Genomic DNA, 18,707 nt, shown 5'->3' with positions numbered 1-18,707 from the left:
ATATGTTAAAAAAAAAAAAAAAGAAGAAGAAGATAGCAGGAAGGGAAAAATGAAGGGGGGGAAATCGGAGGGGGAGACGAACCATGAGAGACTATGGACTCTGAGAAACAAACTGAGAGTTCTAGAGGGGAGGGGAGTGGGAGGATGGGTTAGCCTGGTGATGGGTATTAAAGAGGGCACGTACTGAATGGAGCACTGGGTGTTATATGCAAACAATGAATCGTGGAACACTACATCAAAAACTAATGAGGTAATGTATGGTGATTAACATAACATAATAAAAAAAAATAGTACCAAATTAAAAAAAAAAGAAAAAAGAAAACAAACTGATGGTTACCAGAGGGGAGGTGGGTGGGGGTGATGGGTAAATAGGTGATGAGGATTAAGGAGGGCATTTGTCATGATGAGCACCATCTGATTAAAATAAAAACTAAAAAAAAAGAAAAAGAAAAAGAGATAAAATAATATAATTTCATGTATTATCAAAGTAAAATGATAGAGAATGATAGAAGAGGGACCTATTTAAGTAAGGTGGACAGGGACCCCACCCTCAAACCCTCCTCATGCCCCAAATCACTGCTGACAGAGTTCGCCCTCCAACTGGCACGTGACATACAATGCAAAAAATCCTCCCAGCAGACGCCTTCATGGGCCTACTTGGGTTGCAATGATTCATGCTCAAATTATAACCATGGGTCTCCTTGACCTACTCCAGCTTTCAGAAGTGAAGAAATACAAGTTAAATTGAAGTCAGAATAGGTGGAGGCACTTGAGGTCTCCTTGTTCCCACTCCACTGCCCCATGGCCTCAACATTGCTCTCCACTCGGGGATGAAGAGCAGCAAGGTGTGCTGACAGGCCAGCCAACACCAACAGCCCAACTTCTGACGCCATCAGCTCCATTCCCCCGCCTTTGGAAGTACACGAGCCCTATAGAGACTTGAAAACAAAGTACCTTTGAAGGTATAAATGATGGTATTTTAAAAATTCCAAAATAAGTTTTTGGTGCACATTTCTGCTGGTCTCGGTTTCCAACTCTGTCAGAAACTGCTATTAACTGCGGCTGGGGGACAATCAGAGATAATAATCCTTTTTATATTTTCATAGTATCATGAGCAGTTCATATTTAATATTTCATATTTTGTGAGGAGTTCCTTTCTATGTGTACCTTGCAGACCGTTTCCTTACCTCCCAGCAGAGACAGCTCCCTGCTCGTGTGTCCCTCAGCTTGGTGGTGACTCCTTTTGCCTACACTGTCAGGCAGAAATACAAGCAGATACAGATTCAGTATGTAGGCAACTGTCCTGGTTTTATTCTGTGTTGGTGCCCCAGATCCAGTAGCTGGTCCCACCCTCTCTGTGTGTCCCTACGAGGACTGCAATCTCACGCAGCCCCAGTACCCGTGATGAGGACCCCCTCGGCCAATTTCCAGATATTCTTTCATTTATTTGTTTGCTCACTCATCCTATAAACATTTATCAAATGCTGCTATAATTCAAGGCACATGCTAAGTGCAAGTACCCATCCTTTCATACTCCTACCAGTCTTTCTAGACCTCTTGCTTATTGCCAGGTTCCCTGGGCACGATGCTTTGTCCAGCTGCTGAGAATATCTCCCTAAGCCCAGCCTGATTGTTTGCTTCATCTATATAAATCAGGCCAGAGTTTACAATTCCTTCCAGCCCTCACCTAGTCTATCCCACAACTGGCTACTATCCATTTTTGTATTAAAATTTCAAAATTTATTCTGAAAACAAGAGTTTATTTTTTTCCCCTATGGACTTCTGGCTGCTTTTCACCACATGCAAAGGACTGGCTTGGTACTTTTAATTGTTGTGTTTTGTTTGGTTTTTGGTTTTATGTTTTTCTTTTAGGAAGGGATTGGAAAATGTATTAGGCACCATTATCCTGCCAGCCTGGAGGATAAAAGGCAATAATCAAATAATTGTTGAGGTAATATATAATAAATGTTGCTGCTAGTATAAATAAATACTAAAATAAAACCTCCTCAAAGATTTCTAGAACCCAGGGTAGATAATATGTGAACCTAAGCCAGTGACAGTAAGACTTAAATTATCAAATCAGAGAGTCTCGGAGACCTACAGAAACTTCTTAGTCATTTTTCAATTCCATGCCTAAAAACAAGTATAATTATTAATTATGTGATAATTAACACTTATTGAATAATTTGTGTACCCTGTGGTGAGCGAGGCATCTGATTAATACAATTTAATCCTGGAAAATTACCCTCTCCGGCGCTGGGAGCTCACCACTGACCGGGGCAGCCCAGGCTGTTCTATTGGAACTCTGAATGAGTTCTTCAGTTTATTATGTCCCGACCTTCCACCCTCTGCCATGCTGCTTTGTCACATATCTCTGGAGTCATCTCTTCTCCAGGTGGAACATGACTAATAATTCATTTAACCAGTCCAGCCTCTAATAGCATGGCACTCTTTTCTGGAGAGACTCCCGTAGTCCCTGACTCAACCCTCTCCCTCCCATCAGATATCAGTGCCTCTAAAAGTGTGGCCCCAGATAAGCAAATACTGTGTTTCAGGTATGAACAGAGCTGAGGAATTCCAATGAAGGTCTCACCACATTCTCTCCACAGCCACAAAGTCTGTGAGGAGCTACTGAGGCATTCTGGGAATCCTCTGGGGCACCCTACAGCAAAAACAAAAATGGCCTCAGGACAAAAAGGATGAAGGCACTTGGCATAGCACTGGGGTCCCCGTCGGTGGTTACCCAGATAGGAGCTGAGTGTCTCCAGGCAACTCCCACCCTCCATGTTGATACCCCCTGGGGCTCTGAGAGAGCCTACTGATTTGAGAAAGAGCACCTTTCTTCGCTATTTAAAACTCTTGAATGCCATTCACGTACACAATCTTGCCACCTCAGTAGAGGGAGCACCGTCTCCTGACAGGAAAACAGCTTGCACATTCCACCTTACTTTAGGCTGGATTTCCTGGGGAATCATGTTGCCTTGGCTCCAGGGCTAAGTCTCTCTGCTTCAGACCCTCCCAGAAATGTCGCCGCAGTGCTGACCTGTCCCAGGCTTGTTGAACACTAACCTGGAACCCGTGCCAGTAACTAGCATGCCATAATGAGCAACAGGCTGTTACAAACTTCTCTGGGCTGGAGCCTGTGACTAGGGAAAAAAAAAAAAAGGAATTTGGTGCCTATTTCTGGTAACATTCTTTTAACTTGGAGGTATTGCCAGGGTTTAGTGAGTAGAATGAATATGTAACTTAAAAGCAGAGTGGTAAGATACGTCATGATGTTTAGCCTCTCTGGGCCTCTTTTATGTTTACCACTGGTGCTTTTAACCACAATCAGAACCCATGGTTTCATTTTTATTTTTATTTTTTTATTTTATTATGTTAATCACCATACATTACATCATTAGTTTTTGATGTGAACCCATGGTTTCTCATCAGGGTGGTAAAAACATGCACCCCAAACATTTTGAAATATCAATGTTAGAAGAATGCATAATGTTAGTTTTAATTTTCAAAATTAACACTCATTAAAAAGTATGGGGATTAAGAGTTACCAAAAAAAAAAGTATGTGATTTGCATTAGCACATTCTTATTTTGTGACAAGAATCATTCTTAAATGACAGGAGCCTCTCCCCAGCTCCTGAGTTTAAATACAGTATGACAAAAGACCTATAAATAATGTGCTAATTAGCTCAGTTGTGATTTACCTTCATTTCCACACATTTTGTGTCTTTAATGAGATCTATTTATTCTTTATTATTCTCTGCAGAGGTTTCGAGGATATATTCCCTGGCTGAACCAGGAATGTTGGCAACAATATCACCAAGAGCCACAGTTTCATTAAATAGACTATTGGCCAGAATTGCCTGACCATTATCCCAAATTTGTCCTTAAACATACGTTAGATTAAATAATAGAAGTTGTATTTTTTAAAAACTAGAATTATGTTTTCTGCTCTACACTTTAGGGTTAGTTGCCATTATGAAATCTTAATAAAATTATTATCATTATATACTCCACAGCAGTCAGATTGTGTATTCCCTAATTGGGGATGTCAAATCCCCAAACATCATTAAGCATCATCTTTATACACTATAAAAATTGTGAACTCCTGTAACCCAAATCTAAATTGCTAGAACAAAACTCCACAACTCACCAAATAGTACATCTTTCTTCAACTGCATATTAGATTGTTTTCTCTAAATTATCTATCACTCTTATAATGGCCAATGTGATTATGGGGGATAGCAAAAAATAGGAATAACACAGATATTTGAAGTCCACAAATAAACCAAACCCCATTTGAGTAAGTAATTTCAGCCTTCCCTTGATAGATTTTAGTCCACTTATATCCATTTATTGTCCTATTCACCCTCTAGTGGAGTTCTTTAAAAAGCAGTGGAAATACATATGGAAAGTGAAATGATGGAAAAATAAAGGAGACAGAGGGTCCACATAGCCACAAAGCTGAATGATTCCTGGGGCATATAGCCGCCAACTATATTATTATCAAGAGGATATTTTTGTGGATGTTAATTATTTATGACTATTTATGATCTTTATATTAATTGACATATGTACAGAATACAATTACATGGCAGCTAATAAAGGAACTTTTTAAAGATTCCATCTTAAACACTGTCGTCATTTCAAAAGACTTTGTGGAATGACAAACTTTGAAATATATCTTAAATTCTACACGGGAACTAAAATCTTTCCCAGGATGTGTGTAGTCAAACATCTCTAACTTTATTTTCAAGTTACAGGTGTTGATTTGTGTGCTTGTAATCATCAGGAATATCCTAGAAATACAAAATTTGGCGCCTCACTTATAATCTGGAGAGAACATTACTGATGTCCTACAAAAATTTTGAGCAGAAGAAAACCCCAATTTGTAGTTCACGTCAACCCGTCTTTTTGCTTCGGCCTAATATGGATATAAAATGTATCTGGCATTAACGTTTCCTAGGGTTGCTACAGCTTGCCAGAATGTTCAGACTTTGCACAATGACTCCTTTATTACAGTAAATACAAAAAGACATAAGATTCTAAACAGCTCATCACAGTCCTTCTAATGTTCTTGTACTCGAGAATATATTTTAATATATATGAAGTATTTGAATTTATTTTTAAAATGGTAAATGCATTCTTTTAGTTGCTGCCCTTTAAGAGTTTTGAGCGCCCATGTGTGAGGTTGTAAAGTGGATGCATTCATTACGATCACTTTCACCCTGGAAGAGAATTCAGTCTTCTCCTAAGTTCCTCAGCTTATTTATTGCATAGCTTTTTGACATAATGTAGGAGTTGTCATCTTCTTAGAAATAGAGATTAGCATAAAGCCAGGCTGCAGCCTGTAGATCCTGATTCTGGAAGACCTTTGGAGATTTTTACATTATGTGAAGGACTTAATTAAATGAATAATGTGATTTTAAATGTGTTTATTACCCTCGATCTTAACCACTTATAGTAAACCCTAAGTATACCTGCTAAGATATTGCTCTTTGCTGTTAATAAAATTTGCATATAATTTTTGAGCCTGTTCATGAAGCTGGCAAAGGTTGAGAGGGTTATTAATTCTACCCTGTGGTGTGGGCAGGTAATTGAGAATTACATTGACTGGGAGAAGAGGAAGATTACTTTAGGCTTTGTTAAAGGGATATTAACTTTAGTAACATAGCCAGCCCTCTCTATTCTAGATATCCCTGTTCATAGAATAGTCTGCAAATATGTATCTCTATATATAGAAGGTAAAGAACAGACCTCAATAAGAGATCAGATGTATGGAGGGTGTGTGTCTACGCTAGACTCAGGTGCATGGAGGAGTTGCATCAGCACCAGCAATGGAGAGGAGTTCCTAGACCAGGACTTTGAGGAAGCACATACAATAAATGTTACTGGAGCAAATGCAGAGTCCCTTCAGCTTCCTACAGCATCTTTTCTGGAAGGCTGGAGGAGGGGAAGAAACAAATAATTTGGGTGCTTCCTTAGTTGTATTGACTTTAGAAGCTGGCTAACATCATTTTCTATTCGTTAACTCATTTCATAGTCTTGTAACTATTTTGTGTAGTATTGCATCTCATTTCCATCTATTCCCTTAATCTAATCCAGAGATCAAGAAGCAGAGCTGGAGACATACATCCCAGAAATCCCAGCCCTTCCTATTTATGTTTATAGCTAGGTAGGATATGATAATTTTAAATGCATTGACTGGATATGTATTTGTTTAGTTGGCTTTTGTTGTTGTTATTGAGTATTTTGAGGAATGTCTGATTGTGCCTCCTGATTTTTCAAAAGCCCTCACCCTTTAATGCAGTATCTTAAAAGGTCATTGTATTATTCACTTTAGAATGACCCAAATAACAATAAAATACTCTTCATGAGATGATGAAAAATCACAGTGACAGACCAGGCACATTCCTTGAATTCCTATCTTATTTGTCTATATTAAACTCAAAATTTATTTATGCTTAGGATTACTAATAAACTTGTGTTTTAGATTTAATCATTTTGACTCGATATAAAATTAAAAGGATACAGCTCATATAAATAACAAGAACCATATTTTGTGCTTTATTGTGGAAAAAAAAAAGTGTATTTTATGTCCAGGGTTGATTATATTTATGTAATACCCAAAAGTCACTTTGAGCTAGTAAGCAAATTAATTTACTAGAGTAATAATCACCAGTTTTAATTTTTAACCACTTGATTCACCACAAGTCAATGTCTTTTATCTTGGGATAAAATAGCAATTTTGGATTACTTTTATTTTACAAGAAATATGACATCAGAAGTGCCAAGTTTCATGCTAATTTTTTAAAGCATAGACCACATATTCAAATTATTGTTCTTTATGTTTGACATTGACTTGACATTGATATTTTTTATGCTCAAGAGGTTCACAGAATTGTGAGAGGAATTAAAATGGACCTTTTATCTTCATTTGACTTGAATATGAATACAAGGCAAACTGTCCAGTGGCCTTCTTTAGGAAATATGCCAGAATTCAAAATGGGATAATGCACAGTAGCCATTTTGGCTAATGTCTCTAAATGCTAATGTTTGTAGAAAAGCCAAATGTATAACAAATAATAGGTAATAATATTTGTTATTATTACAAATAAATCCCCAAATTTCTCCTTCATGTACCAATCTCAGGTAGTCTTTCTTGGTCAATAGGTGACTTTCCTCCATGGTGTAATTCAGAGAACCAGGTCCATTTCATCCTCTTAGACTACCGAGTCCTCTGTTTCCAGCCAACAGTAGAGAGAGTATAGATGAGCACTCAAGAAAGCTTTATAAAGGCAGGCCTGAAAGCGGCCCACATATCATTGGCTAGAACTTAATCCCATGACTTAACTGCAAGGAAATCTGGGAAATGTAGTATAGTTGTGTTCCCAGGGTAAAAAGAGAACACTAGTGGTTTTCGCCACACCAACTATTTCATATGTTCCTAAAATCGAGGAAAAGCACTAACTACTAGGGACTGGCTTCTGGGGCTAGCTCTGTCACTAAGGAATTATAGAAAATTTAACAGGTTCTAGCCTCTTTACTTTTTGTATTATTTGGTCTCACAGAGCTCACAATCTAAAAGAAAAGACAAACATCAAACAAACACACCAATAAACATAGAGTTACACATTAACGTAGGTTCCATTAGAGTGTAGACCTTGGCTCTCTAGCACCTAAAACAGTGCTTGGTACCTAGTTGGTGCTTAGTGATAATTGTTGAATGAGTGTGTGCCTAAAGACATGAATGAATGAATGAATGAATGAATGAATGAATGAAAATATATAGTGGAAAAAGAATAGGTGCTATGAAGAAAAGCAATAGGGAAATCGAAATTTATTTGGGCGATCAATAAAGGTGTCTTTCTGAGGAAGTAACATTGATGTTGAAACCTGAAGTATGAGTAAGTTAGCAGAGTTGGGTGATAGAACTTTGTAGGCAGAGAAAACAATAGGTTCAAAAGATCTGAGCTGGGAAGAGATAGATACATTTAAGAACTGCAAGAAGGCCATACAGGAACCCAGAGGACCTGGGTGGTCATGGTGGAAGTCAGGCTAGAAAAGTAGGCAAGGAAAAGTGTCCCAGGAAAGTGTCCCAGGAAAGGATTCCATAATATATTCAGCCCTTTGGTTTTTCCTGCAGGCACAGTGAAAAGCCAGTGAAAAGTATAAAGAAGGATAAGGGATGATGTGATCATATTTTCATTTTAAAAAATCATTCCAGCTTTCTGTGAAGAATGGGTTGAAGGGTAAGAGTAGAAGCAGAGAGACTAGACTAGTTAGGAGGTTATAGTGAATCATCCAAATAAGATCACTTAACCAGAACAGCAGTTTAGAACAAGGTGGAGGCACAGGAGATGGAGGGACTTGAAATGCATTTTGTAGATAAAGGGAAATTGGAGCAGATGGATATATTCAGCAATAGAATCCTCTGGGTCTGTACTGTGTTATTCTTCTCTTTGGAAGGTCATGACAATGACTATGCAACCACTAGATACGAGACATTTAGTGTTGCTTCCTCCAGACTTCTACAGAAGCTTTGTCCCAACTGTGAAGATGTGCTCAAAGATCAATCAAATAACAAGCATTTAAATTTAGGCTAGATTCTTGGGGTTCTTCAAAATTCACTCCAGAAGATGTTGTATTTCTGTTTCTCTTTGTCTTCAAGAAATTAATTAAATAAATTGCATAATTACAGTAGAGGGTTGTATTTATATGTTAGTGTGTTTATGGGTGAATGTATCTTTATCTTTAGTGTCTAAATATTTTACCCATAAAACTATTTTTTAAAAAAAGGTAAATTTTGGACGATTTTTGATTTCTTCTTAATGTGATACTGTTGCTTCTGTTTTTTCAACTTCATGTTTTAGGAAGTAATCCAAATATTGTAATAGTATTAAAACTTTATCCTTGAATCCAGTGTTCTACTATTTCAGAGTTAGTTGTAATGGTTCAGGCCTTTATTAGAATTTCTTTAGAGATAAGAACACTGTGTACAGAGGCCTGGAAATTTGATGCTCTTGAATTCCATTCTGCTCATCTCCCTCTCCCCATTCGTGCTTGGCTTGCAAACTTATCTCTGTCTGCATTTCTCATCTTGAAAACGGACATCATAGTGATTTCCCAGAGGTGTTTGGAGGGCTATCCTAGTGTTTATCAATCACCTTTTAAGGTGATATGGGTAAAGGGATATTGTGATCTTGGGAACTGATGGGTCGGTAATGGAGGCTACACACAAGCAAGAATTCTGTGAGGCCCTGGCAGATATCCTGCAGGGACATTATAACCACAATCAGTGAAATACATCCAGGAGCTTCCCTCCCTCATTTTAAAGATAGAGCTTCATTTCTGGGGCTCTTCTGGCAATGATACTAACATGTGTTCAGTGTTGTTTCCATTTTAAACAGTTTATCTGAATAATTTTCATCCAAAATGTGCTATTTTGAGTGGATAAAATTCTTCAGTGGCCTAGTGATCTCTGGAGAGAAAAACTGGAGGGGCGGGGTATGATTTTTACAAAGAAATTTGGGGTTGTTTCTGCCAAGCACGTTGATGTTTATAACCTTGTTTTCCATTTCATGCCTAGTGTGATATCACTCACTTTCTCTTTGACATGGGCCCCATTCTGTTTAAAAACCTTTTTCCAAAAATCTTTAGTCATTTCTTTGTTTCGCCCTGTTCTTTCCAGTCGTGTTGCCACCTTACTGCACGATGATGCTTATATGTGATCCAAAGCAGCCATAGGAAATTGAGGGGATCTTGTAAATTCACTTTGTTGTTCTGACTTTAGTTTGTATGTGGAAGTAGGATAGGAATATAAAAATGGCATAAATTGTGCTTTCAAATTCCATGGTGTTACTCGTTATTCTGGGCAGGTATTTGCCTACCTCACTTATCTCAAAACTGATACTTCTCCCCATAGACAAAGAGAGACAAAGAGAAATAGAAATACAACATCTTCTGGAGTGCATTTTGAAGAACCCCAAGAATCTAGCCTAAATTTAAATGCTTGTTATTTGATTGATCTTTGAGCACATCTTCACAGTTGGGACAAAGCTTCTGTAGAAATCTGGAGGAAGCAACACTAAATGTCTCGTGTCTAGTGGTTGCATAGTCATTGTCATGACCTTCCAAAAAAAAAAAAAAAAAGAGCTCAGGACTTAAAGTTTTAGATAAAGTCAATTGCACAGAAGAACTTGAGAGTCAAAGGAGTCTTTTTTTTTTTTTTTTTTAAGATTCCCATTGCACAGATCAGCTGAGCAGATCACTGGTTACACTGCATTCTGGCATCTGGCACAGAAAATGAAAACCCACCTGTTCTAAAAGCAAAGTGTTTAAAGAGAAAAAGTTAACCTTCCAAGCATCTGGATTTACTGCCAAAACACTAAAAATGGACTATAAAGCAGAAAAACTATGAGTCAGGTGAACTCTCCATTCTACTTCATGGGCGAAGTTCTAGAACTAAAGACAGTGAAAAAGGGAGGGGTGTATGTGTGTGTGTGTGTTGTTTTTCCCACTTGTACATACCTGCTTTACTCCTATTCTCCCCTTGGAACACAGTCTTTTTATAGTAATAGTGGTAATTAGACCCCTTCCTTTTTAGATGCTATTAATCATCTTTCGGATTTGAAGCCAATGTCTCTACCTCAAAATAGAATGAAAATTCAGCTTCTTAGCTTGTGGCACCCCTGGTCACTCTGAGTACACAACAAAGGTTTATTGGCCTTAGAGACAGACACTATACGAGGCGTATATGAAAAAGCTGCTATAATTGAGTATTTATGAATATCTGTTCTAAAGTCGGTAAAGACGATAACATTAGTACATTGAATTAGACTCTTGGTCCTGTTAAAAATGTGTGTTTTCCTATTACAGTGGCACCAGGAAATGTGTAAGGAAGAAACTAGTTATTCTCCTTACTGTCAGATTAAGAATTTGCCTCTAAATCCTAATGTCCATTAGTAATTCATTACAGCTCTATGACTCATGAGTCCTTTGAAAGTTTAAATATTATTTTCTATTTTCAACCTAGTCTTAGTAATATTAGTAGCACATCCTTTTATGGATCTTAGACTTACCTCTTTGAAGTTTTAGTGACTTTCCTGTGGATAAGTCTGTTGTCATCTTTTCTAGACCATTCAAAGCTTTAGAGACTTCACATCTTCTTTTTAATACCTCATATTTTTTTTAGTCTGTCTTTATACAACTACTTCCTCCTTCCCTTCAGATACTTCGTATATATCTTGTGGGCTGTGGTAGCCCAAACCACAAGTGGTATTTAAGGTAGAGACACAGTGTTTTTGTAAGGAGGTCAGATTTTATTTATACGTTATTGTATTTATGATTTCATGTTCTTATAAACAATACCTTCCTCATAATATTATGTGAGGATTAAATGACATAATGCTTGGAAAGCAATTAGCACAGTACTCGGCATGGTAGACACTCAATAAATGTTAACAATTGTTAGTATTTCATTTTTATAACATTTTAATGACCATACACCATTGCCAGCCACTTTCCTTTTTTTTTTTTTAATCCTGAGTTCCTCTTATTCATTAATAGGGGGTATGATCAATTTCTTAATACCACCTCTGGTATTGTCTGTTTCATCCATTCAACAAATGCATTTCCTAAGTATTTCAGGAAATGAGCTAGATACTAGGGATATGGCCACGAGAAAGGCAAGGTCTCTGCATTCAGAGAGCCCACCACAAACAAGGAGATTACTAGTTACAGGGAATTCCAGGGAATCGCGATAAGGTGCAGTGAGAAGTGCAGGCTCTGCGGGAGAACTTAGAAGGGGGAGCTAACCTAGTTCAAGGGGTGGGTAGGCTTCCTGGAAGAAGTGATGTGAAAGCTGAGACCTGGAGGTAAGTAGGAGTCAACCAGCCAGAGGCGGCAAGAGAAGGACCAACATGGGACAATTGCCAGAAGGACTAGTATGTGTGATAGTTGGAGGGGAGAGAAAGTGCTGTTTACTGAGGAACTGAAAGAAATCCAGTGTAATGGAGAGAGAAGTAACAGACAGAGAAGGCTGGAGGTGTGGGCAGGCACCAGATCCCAGAAAGCCTTGGGATTCGCGTCAAGGAGTGTGGACTCGATGCCGCAGTAGCTGCAAAATCAGCACTGGCTCCTCTTCATCCATCTAATACCACCCAGCCTGCCTAACCCCGTCCACCTTTTCAAGCCCCTTCCTCTCATTCCCCCACATGACCCCACTTGCCCGTGAGTTTGCTCAGTTCCTCCAGTGGAATGCCCTTCCTTAAAGTCTGCAGTTCACATGGGGAAGCATTTGTTGAGTAACCGTTGTGTGCCTGGTGTTGTGAGCCCTCATCCCTCCAACATCTTTCATTCCTTCAGACTACAAATATTTTTTTAAGCACCACCATGTAGAGGGAGCTGTGCTACTTTTAAATGACATTTCTTCTGAGAAGGACCCAGGTGTCCCAATTGGAATAATCTTGTCCATTTTTCTTCATCCCTTGAAATCCTAGTATTTTAAGTAAATCTCTCCTCTGGCTCTTGCCACTTTTGATACTGCGTGGCAGCTAGTTACGTCATGAATCTGAAACCTCTACAAGATCTCTGTGTGATAGGGGACAGAGTCCAGGTCCAATGTATCATTGTCTTTCCCACAGCTCCCAACCTGGCATGAGTCCAGGAGCTGCAATGTTCATAATAAATTTATAAATGAATGAATTTTCTGGAAATAGATAAAATAACCTTATTTTCATGCTTCCTAATGACCCACATTGCCAAGCACAGCAATTAAATTATTTGTTTCAAAGTGATTAAACCTGAATCTAGTACAATTTCTCCAAAAAAGCACTGCTTTTTACGGGATTCCAAGAGTTACATAAAAACCCCATGAGTGAATAAAATGTTATTAAGGATTACACGTCTAAAGGACTTGAAACTGTATCACCTTTTCTACTGTCAGCTCTGTACTATGCAGTTGCTCATGCTTTTTGTATATCCTTATTATCATGATAAATCAGAAAAGAAGAATAGTGAGTAGACTTCCACCTGTTGATTGCTAAAAAAATTCTGCCTCGCCTTTAGCTTTTCCGTTTTATGGCTCTCGGCATGAATTTACAGCTAACATTTTTAGTCACTTTAGTCATTTTAGTCACTTCTGCATTTCCTAGGCACACCGATAGTACTTCTGGCAGGTCCTGCCACCCACAGTGGATACTAGAGTTGAATCCTGATTGTCTCCACAGAGAATACTAGAGTTGAGGCTTAAGTCTCTCCAGTGTATTCATGGTCTATTTGAATAAAAGGACAAGGAAAAAAACCACTTCACCCTCGGGAATTTTTAAACACCACTGAAAAATCTGTGCTGAAATAGTGGACAGTTTTGAACTTGAGACCCACGAAACATGTCTTCAGATACACCGCCCGCTCCAACTCGCTGGAACCCACCCATGCTTGCTAATGCTGTTTGAGCCTTATTTGAAACTGCATGAAATGCTTTGAGGGCTTTCCTTGTTAGCTGTCAGAAAGCCATTTCAGATAACCTGCTAAAGCCAACATTAAGAGTATTCTCCCGGGGCGCCTGGGTGGCTCAGTCGGTTAAGCGTCTGCCTTCGGCTCAGGTCATGATCCCAGGGTCCTGGGATGGAGCCCCGCATCTGGCTCCCTGCTCAGCAGGAGCCTGCTTCTCCCTCACCCGTTCCCCCTGCTTGTGTTCCCTCTCTTGCTGTCTCTGTCAAATAAATAAATAAAATCTTTAAAAAAAAAAAAAAGTATTCTCCCAAGGAGAAGTGGGGAGGGTGGTGGCTTACCAAAGAACGGTGGATTTAGTGATAGGCTTGGGTGGCCTCAGTCATTCACCTGGTCACCATACTCAATTTTCTTTTCTCGGTTTGGGCAGCAGTCTTTCGGCTGGTTTGGTGATAGTCTCAAATAGCTGATATAATAGAGCTGTTGCTGATTGACAGCCAGATTTTCACTTAAGAAATGACACTTTGGGAATTGTCCCATGCCCCACTTCTATTTAGTTACTTTCCATCCCTTACCCTGTTTCATAATCCTAGAGCAGTTACCAGCTATTGAGTGATAGCTATGTGCCAGGTGCAATACACTCATTATCTAAATCAATCGTCCAGATTATTCTAGGTCAGCACTATTATTATCCTTACATTCAAGATGAGGAGATACCTCTAGAGAAAATAAGTAGCAGCTATAATTCCATGCTCTTGGTCACTAAGCTGACTCCTGCTTAGTGGAGCATCTCGTTACTACAGACTCAGAGCACATGCATTAACTTCAGTCCCGGCTAGAACAAAGCTTAGCTGTGAAAGTTAATCTCTCAGACACATTCCGAAAACAAACCTCATACTCTGAACCAAAAATCCAGGAGATTTTAGAACTTATCTTCCAACTAGGATAATTTTCCTTGTATAAATTTTAAAAGTTAACTATAAAACTCCAAAAGAATAACCAATATATAGCAATAACAATATTAAGAAATTCTTTTGCTAATATCTGTACTTTTTTTTCAGAACCCTGTAGCATGCTGGCAACCTAAGATATTCTATTATTCAACTAGGCAAAAGAGAAAACCCCAATCTCGGTAGGCAGGCAAGTAAGGTTCTGGGCTTAGGGGTGACCTTCCCACACTGCACAAACCCACTCAGTCTTTTCTGGGTCAGTTATTGGGAATCATTGCCTCCTTCTCTCTTACACAATTGGTGGTACTTTGGACTAAGGGGAAGACAAATATCACCCCATCCGAATGCAGATCATTCCCACCCGTCAGCACCTCCTCTCCCCTCCCCCACACCACCATTTCCCTGCCTGAAGATGCTCAGAATCCTACTGGCTTAACTTTATCTGGTAAAGGCAAACATGGTTAAAGGCATAGCTATGCAGATAAGTGTTTTTAAGTATTATGTTCATCTTTATTAACTATTACTAATGAGAAGGAAGGGCTCTTAGGTAGATCAGCAGACTGTTGTACAACTGGCCTTTTTAAGCTGTCAATTCCCTTATGTGTTTTCACTTTTTATCACAGATGTTTTATAGGTATTAATTTCTAAAAATATCCAAAGTGGAATTGTGTTCTATAAGTACTTAAGCTTACTATTAAAAATTAATAATAGATAATTTTCTTAGATTTTCTTAGATTGCCAGGTATTTTTCTAATCAAAGAATTTGATGCATTTGAGTACAATAAAACTCATTTTGTTGAAGTGTGAATGGACCGGTCTTTCTAGGAGTCTCACAGTTTTGCCATGGGGTAGACAGACTCTTTGAGGGAAGAGTCAATATTCATACACACAGAGAAATTAAGTCATCATTTTAACTCGCTCTCAAACCTATCAACTTTCACATTCTACCTTTAAATGAGCAAATGAGAGAGGTGTTACACATACACACATACACACGTACATGTATATTTATACACACATGCAGAATAATATTTAATTGCCAACTATTTCTCTTACTTGGGAATGGGTTTATGTTCTTGGCAATGAATTCTGTGGTTTGGGAAATCCCATTATAGGACAGCTTATCTCATTATTGAATTTTAACACAGTTTATAAGTTCCTTTTATGAAGTTTTAGTTACAAGTTCCTCTTATTTCTTTCATTAGACATACCTCAGGCATGATTCTGTTTTCAATTTTAGTGTTGCAAAACACCAGCAGTAAGAACAGAATGTGAATCCTAGAAAAGGTGAAGTAAGCCATTCATTCATTAATGCAATTTACCTTACTTAGTAAAGCCAATAAAGACTGTAGAGTTTGGGTTTTTATCTTTTGCACATTGTCCTGCTGGAAATCATGTTTTGGGGGCTCTTCTTACTTTAAACACCTGAAAATTGTGTCATTTTTTTTTTTCTGTTAATGGGATGGGACGCTAAAAGGACTTGAGATGAGCTGCCAATTGCCACTAACCCCTTTTTCCCTAAACATTCGGGTCAGGGAGCAAACTGAAGGTGCTTTTTACTTTCACGTTGAAGTCCCCCAAGCCTGTTAGGTTCCCCAAATCACATTTTATAGACATCAGAGACTTCAGTGGTGTGTGTGGCTTTTCTTTTGGTTTCTCTGAAGGAGTTTCATTGACAACCCATAAAATCTTAGAATATATAGGATTCCTTATTTCTATATTTCTTGGTAATAAAATCTAAAATAAAGAGAAGAGAAAAACTCTGACTTCCAGATGTTGAAATGTTTTGTTCAATACTGTAGCACAGTTATCTGAAAATTGAGTGGCATTAAGTCAGTCTATTTTATATCATCTTTCATATTTGCATATTCTTACTCAACATCTTTTTAATCCCAGCCATTGGAATCAGATAATGTAAGAGTGCTATTCTGCAAATGCTATAAGCCTGTCCTAGCTTACCTACACCTTTCTTGTTTTTGTATATTTCCCTACTATAGGCACATTTTTTATTGTTCAGAAACGCTTGTCAAGAATTTAGATTAAAAAAAATAAACTTGTCAAGAAGCAAAATGTGGTATAAATCAATTTCCTGTCATTGTCCAAACTGAAAAGATTAAAAAACCAATTACCTTAAAGAATGGTAACAGTGTTTTTCTAGTTTTCATCCCTTGTGGAAATGTTCACATTGTAACACTCAATGCAACACTCACTCTTTTTTACATGAGAAGTCATATATATGAAAAATGATTACAATACAAACCTGTTTATTTTTCTTTAAAATAGTTCTGTAATTGAAATGAATACACTCAATTTCACATATGTCCATTTAGAAAAGGAAGAATATTAGAAAGAGATTTGAGGGGAGCATGCTGAACCACTTTCCAATTGAAGTCCCCCCAGAGACCTGAGTTTCTGAATTTGAAGGACAAGATCCGGTTAATTATTTGGGAAGGAGGGACGATGTTGCAGAGCTCTAATGAAGAAATATTTAAGGAACCTCACCTTTTCTTCCAACTAGTTCAGGAGCCAGAACACCTTTTTATTGCCAGAATACACCATTCATGGGCAATCATTCAGAGTGGCCTAGCCACCATTAATGAAATCTCTACTCAGCTGTTTGTTTTCCACCTGTGTTCATAAAAATTAAAGTTAATAGTTAAAATGGATAAAAGAAAAATGTAAGGATAAGACATGGGTAAGTTTGGAACCCAAATTAGCATCTGTTGGACTCCAGGACTCCAAAGTCCTCAAAGGAGTTGAGGCTAAGAAGATGATTGAAGCCAGGTGATGGAATGGATTCAAGTTCTGAAGCTAGGAAGGATAGAGCAGAAGGTACAGGAGAAAGGCTGCTAGGAACCTCTCAATACTGCCAGAATTCGGGGGATAATCCAGGAGCCATGACAAACCATACTTAAAACACAAGAAACACATCCAGACAAATCTCGACAGTATAATTTTTCACTGGTTGGTTTAAATTGCCAAATTAGGGTCTAGATTTTGCTTTTAATTTTGCTTTTTAATTCTTATTAAATAAAAGTTTCAGCTCAATGTGGTACAGTACAATTTTGACCATCACCGTCAAACTGTTCTTGAGAGCATCCAAGTCTAAAACAGATTGAAAGTTCAGGAAGCAACACCAGTTCATTTCTACAAGCTCATTTTGTTCTTCTCTAAACAGTGGTAAAGGAAAGACATTTCTCAGATCTTCAGCAGTGCCCTTTCATTGTTAGCAAAGAGGCCAGAATTAAATGAACTATGACAAGTGCCCTTTCGCCCCTGGACCCAAAGTGCAGGGCGATTGGCAATTCAGGATGAGATGTCTTCTAGTGCTATGGCCTATCTTGTACCCATTCTCCGGCATAGAGCACTGGGATCTCCAATATCGGCGCCATCAATCCAATTATGAAGACGGTGTTTATCAAATGGCTCACTACTATGCCCCCCCCTTCTCTGTGTGTGTGTGTGTGTGTGTGAGAGAGAGAGAGAGAGAAAGAGAAAGAGAGATACTAGAAGGAGATGTTATCAAATTTCTTCTGAAGCAGCACTGGCCAATTGAAATATAATGCCAGCCACATGCATAATTCAAAATTTTCTAGTAGCCACATTAACAAATAAAAACAGGTGAAATTAATTTAAATCTATTCTACTTAACCCAATATATCAAAAATATAATTTCAACATGTGATCAGTAAAAAAAAAAGTTGTTAGTAAGGATCCGATTCATTCACTTTTTGTACTGTGTATTCGAAATCCATTGTATGTTTTACATTTCACAGCATCCCCTCAAGTTGGATTAGGCACATTTCAACTGAAATAGCCACATGTGGCCAATAGCTGTTAGACTGGACGGCCCTAATCTAAAACATAACTCCCTCTTAGCTGACAGTATCCCATTCGAAATGCCTCGCTTCTGATGTTGCAGCTCTCTATCTGAATGTGTTTTTCTTTACAGAAGAAATCCATATGTGTAAATATTTTAATCTAGATTCTAACACACACACACACGAACACATACACACACTAACATCTGAGTTTGAATGACCTATCCCAATTTCCTCCTACAAAAGTATGAAAAATGAAACATCTCTCTCCAGTGCTTTCTGAGGAAGCCTGTGTGCCTATTATCTTGCACGTTAATGGGTTACCGTATTTCGTGTTGTCAGAGCTGCTGACTCATTGCCTCTGAAAAGCACTGCAGCCCATGGTGACTGTTGGACAGAACGCCAATAACGCCTGCCCACAGCTTCTGAAAAGCTGACCTTGTAACAACATCCACATTCTTTGGGTTGGTTTTGCTGACATAC

General features: G+C 38.3%; 1 protein-coding gene across 21 annotated transcripts in view; it reads left to right on the top strand.

The window, feature by feature from the left end:
* Nucleotides 1-18,707, top strand: part of DTNA (dystrobrevin alpha) — a 344,311-nt gene that overhangs the window by 132,401 nt on the left and 193,203 nt on the right. Inside the window, exon 1 of one of the 21 annotated variants that reach the window (XM_032421471.1) lies at nucleotides 10,181-10,426. The exons of the other annotated variants lie outside the window; for them this stretch is intronic. The gene's annotated coding sequence lies outside the window, so the exon portion shown is untranslated. Of the gene's footprint in view, nucleotides 1-10,180; nucleotides 10,427-18,707 lie in introns of those variants that run through there. 21 annotated transcript variants of the gene reach the window in all.

This window comes from Phoca vitulina, unplaced genomic scaffold (genome assembly GCF_004348235.1).
Source record: "Phoca vitulina isolate PV1807 unplaced genomic scaffold, GSC_HSeal_1.0 scaffold24, whole genome shotgun sequence".
Lineage (NCBI taxonomy): Eukaryota > Metazoa > Chordata > Mammalia > Carnivora > Phocidae > Phoca > Phoca vitulina.
The sequence above is the reverse complement of the archived record's forward strand: the minus strand, read 5'-3'. Positions and strand labels throughout refer to the sequence as shown.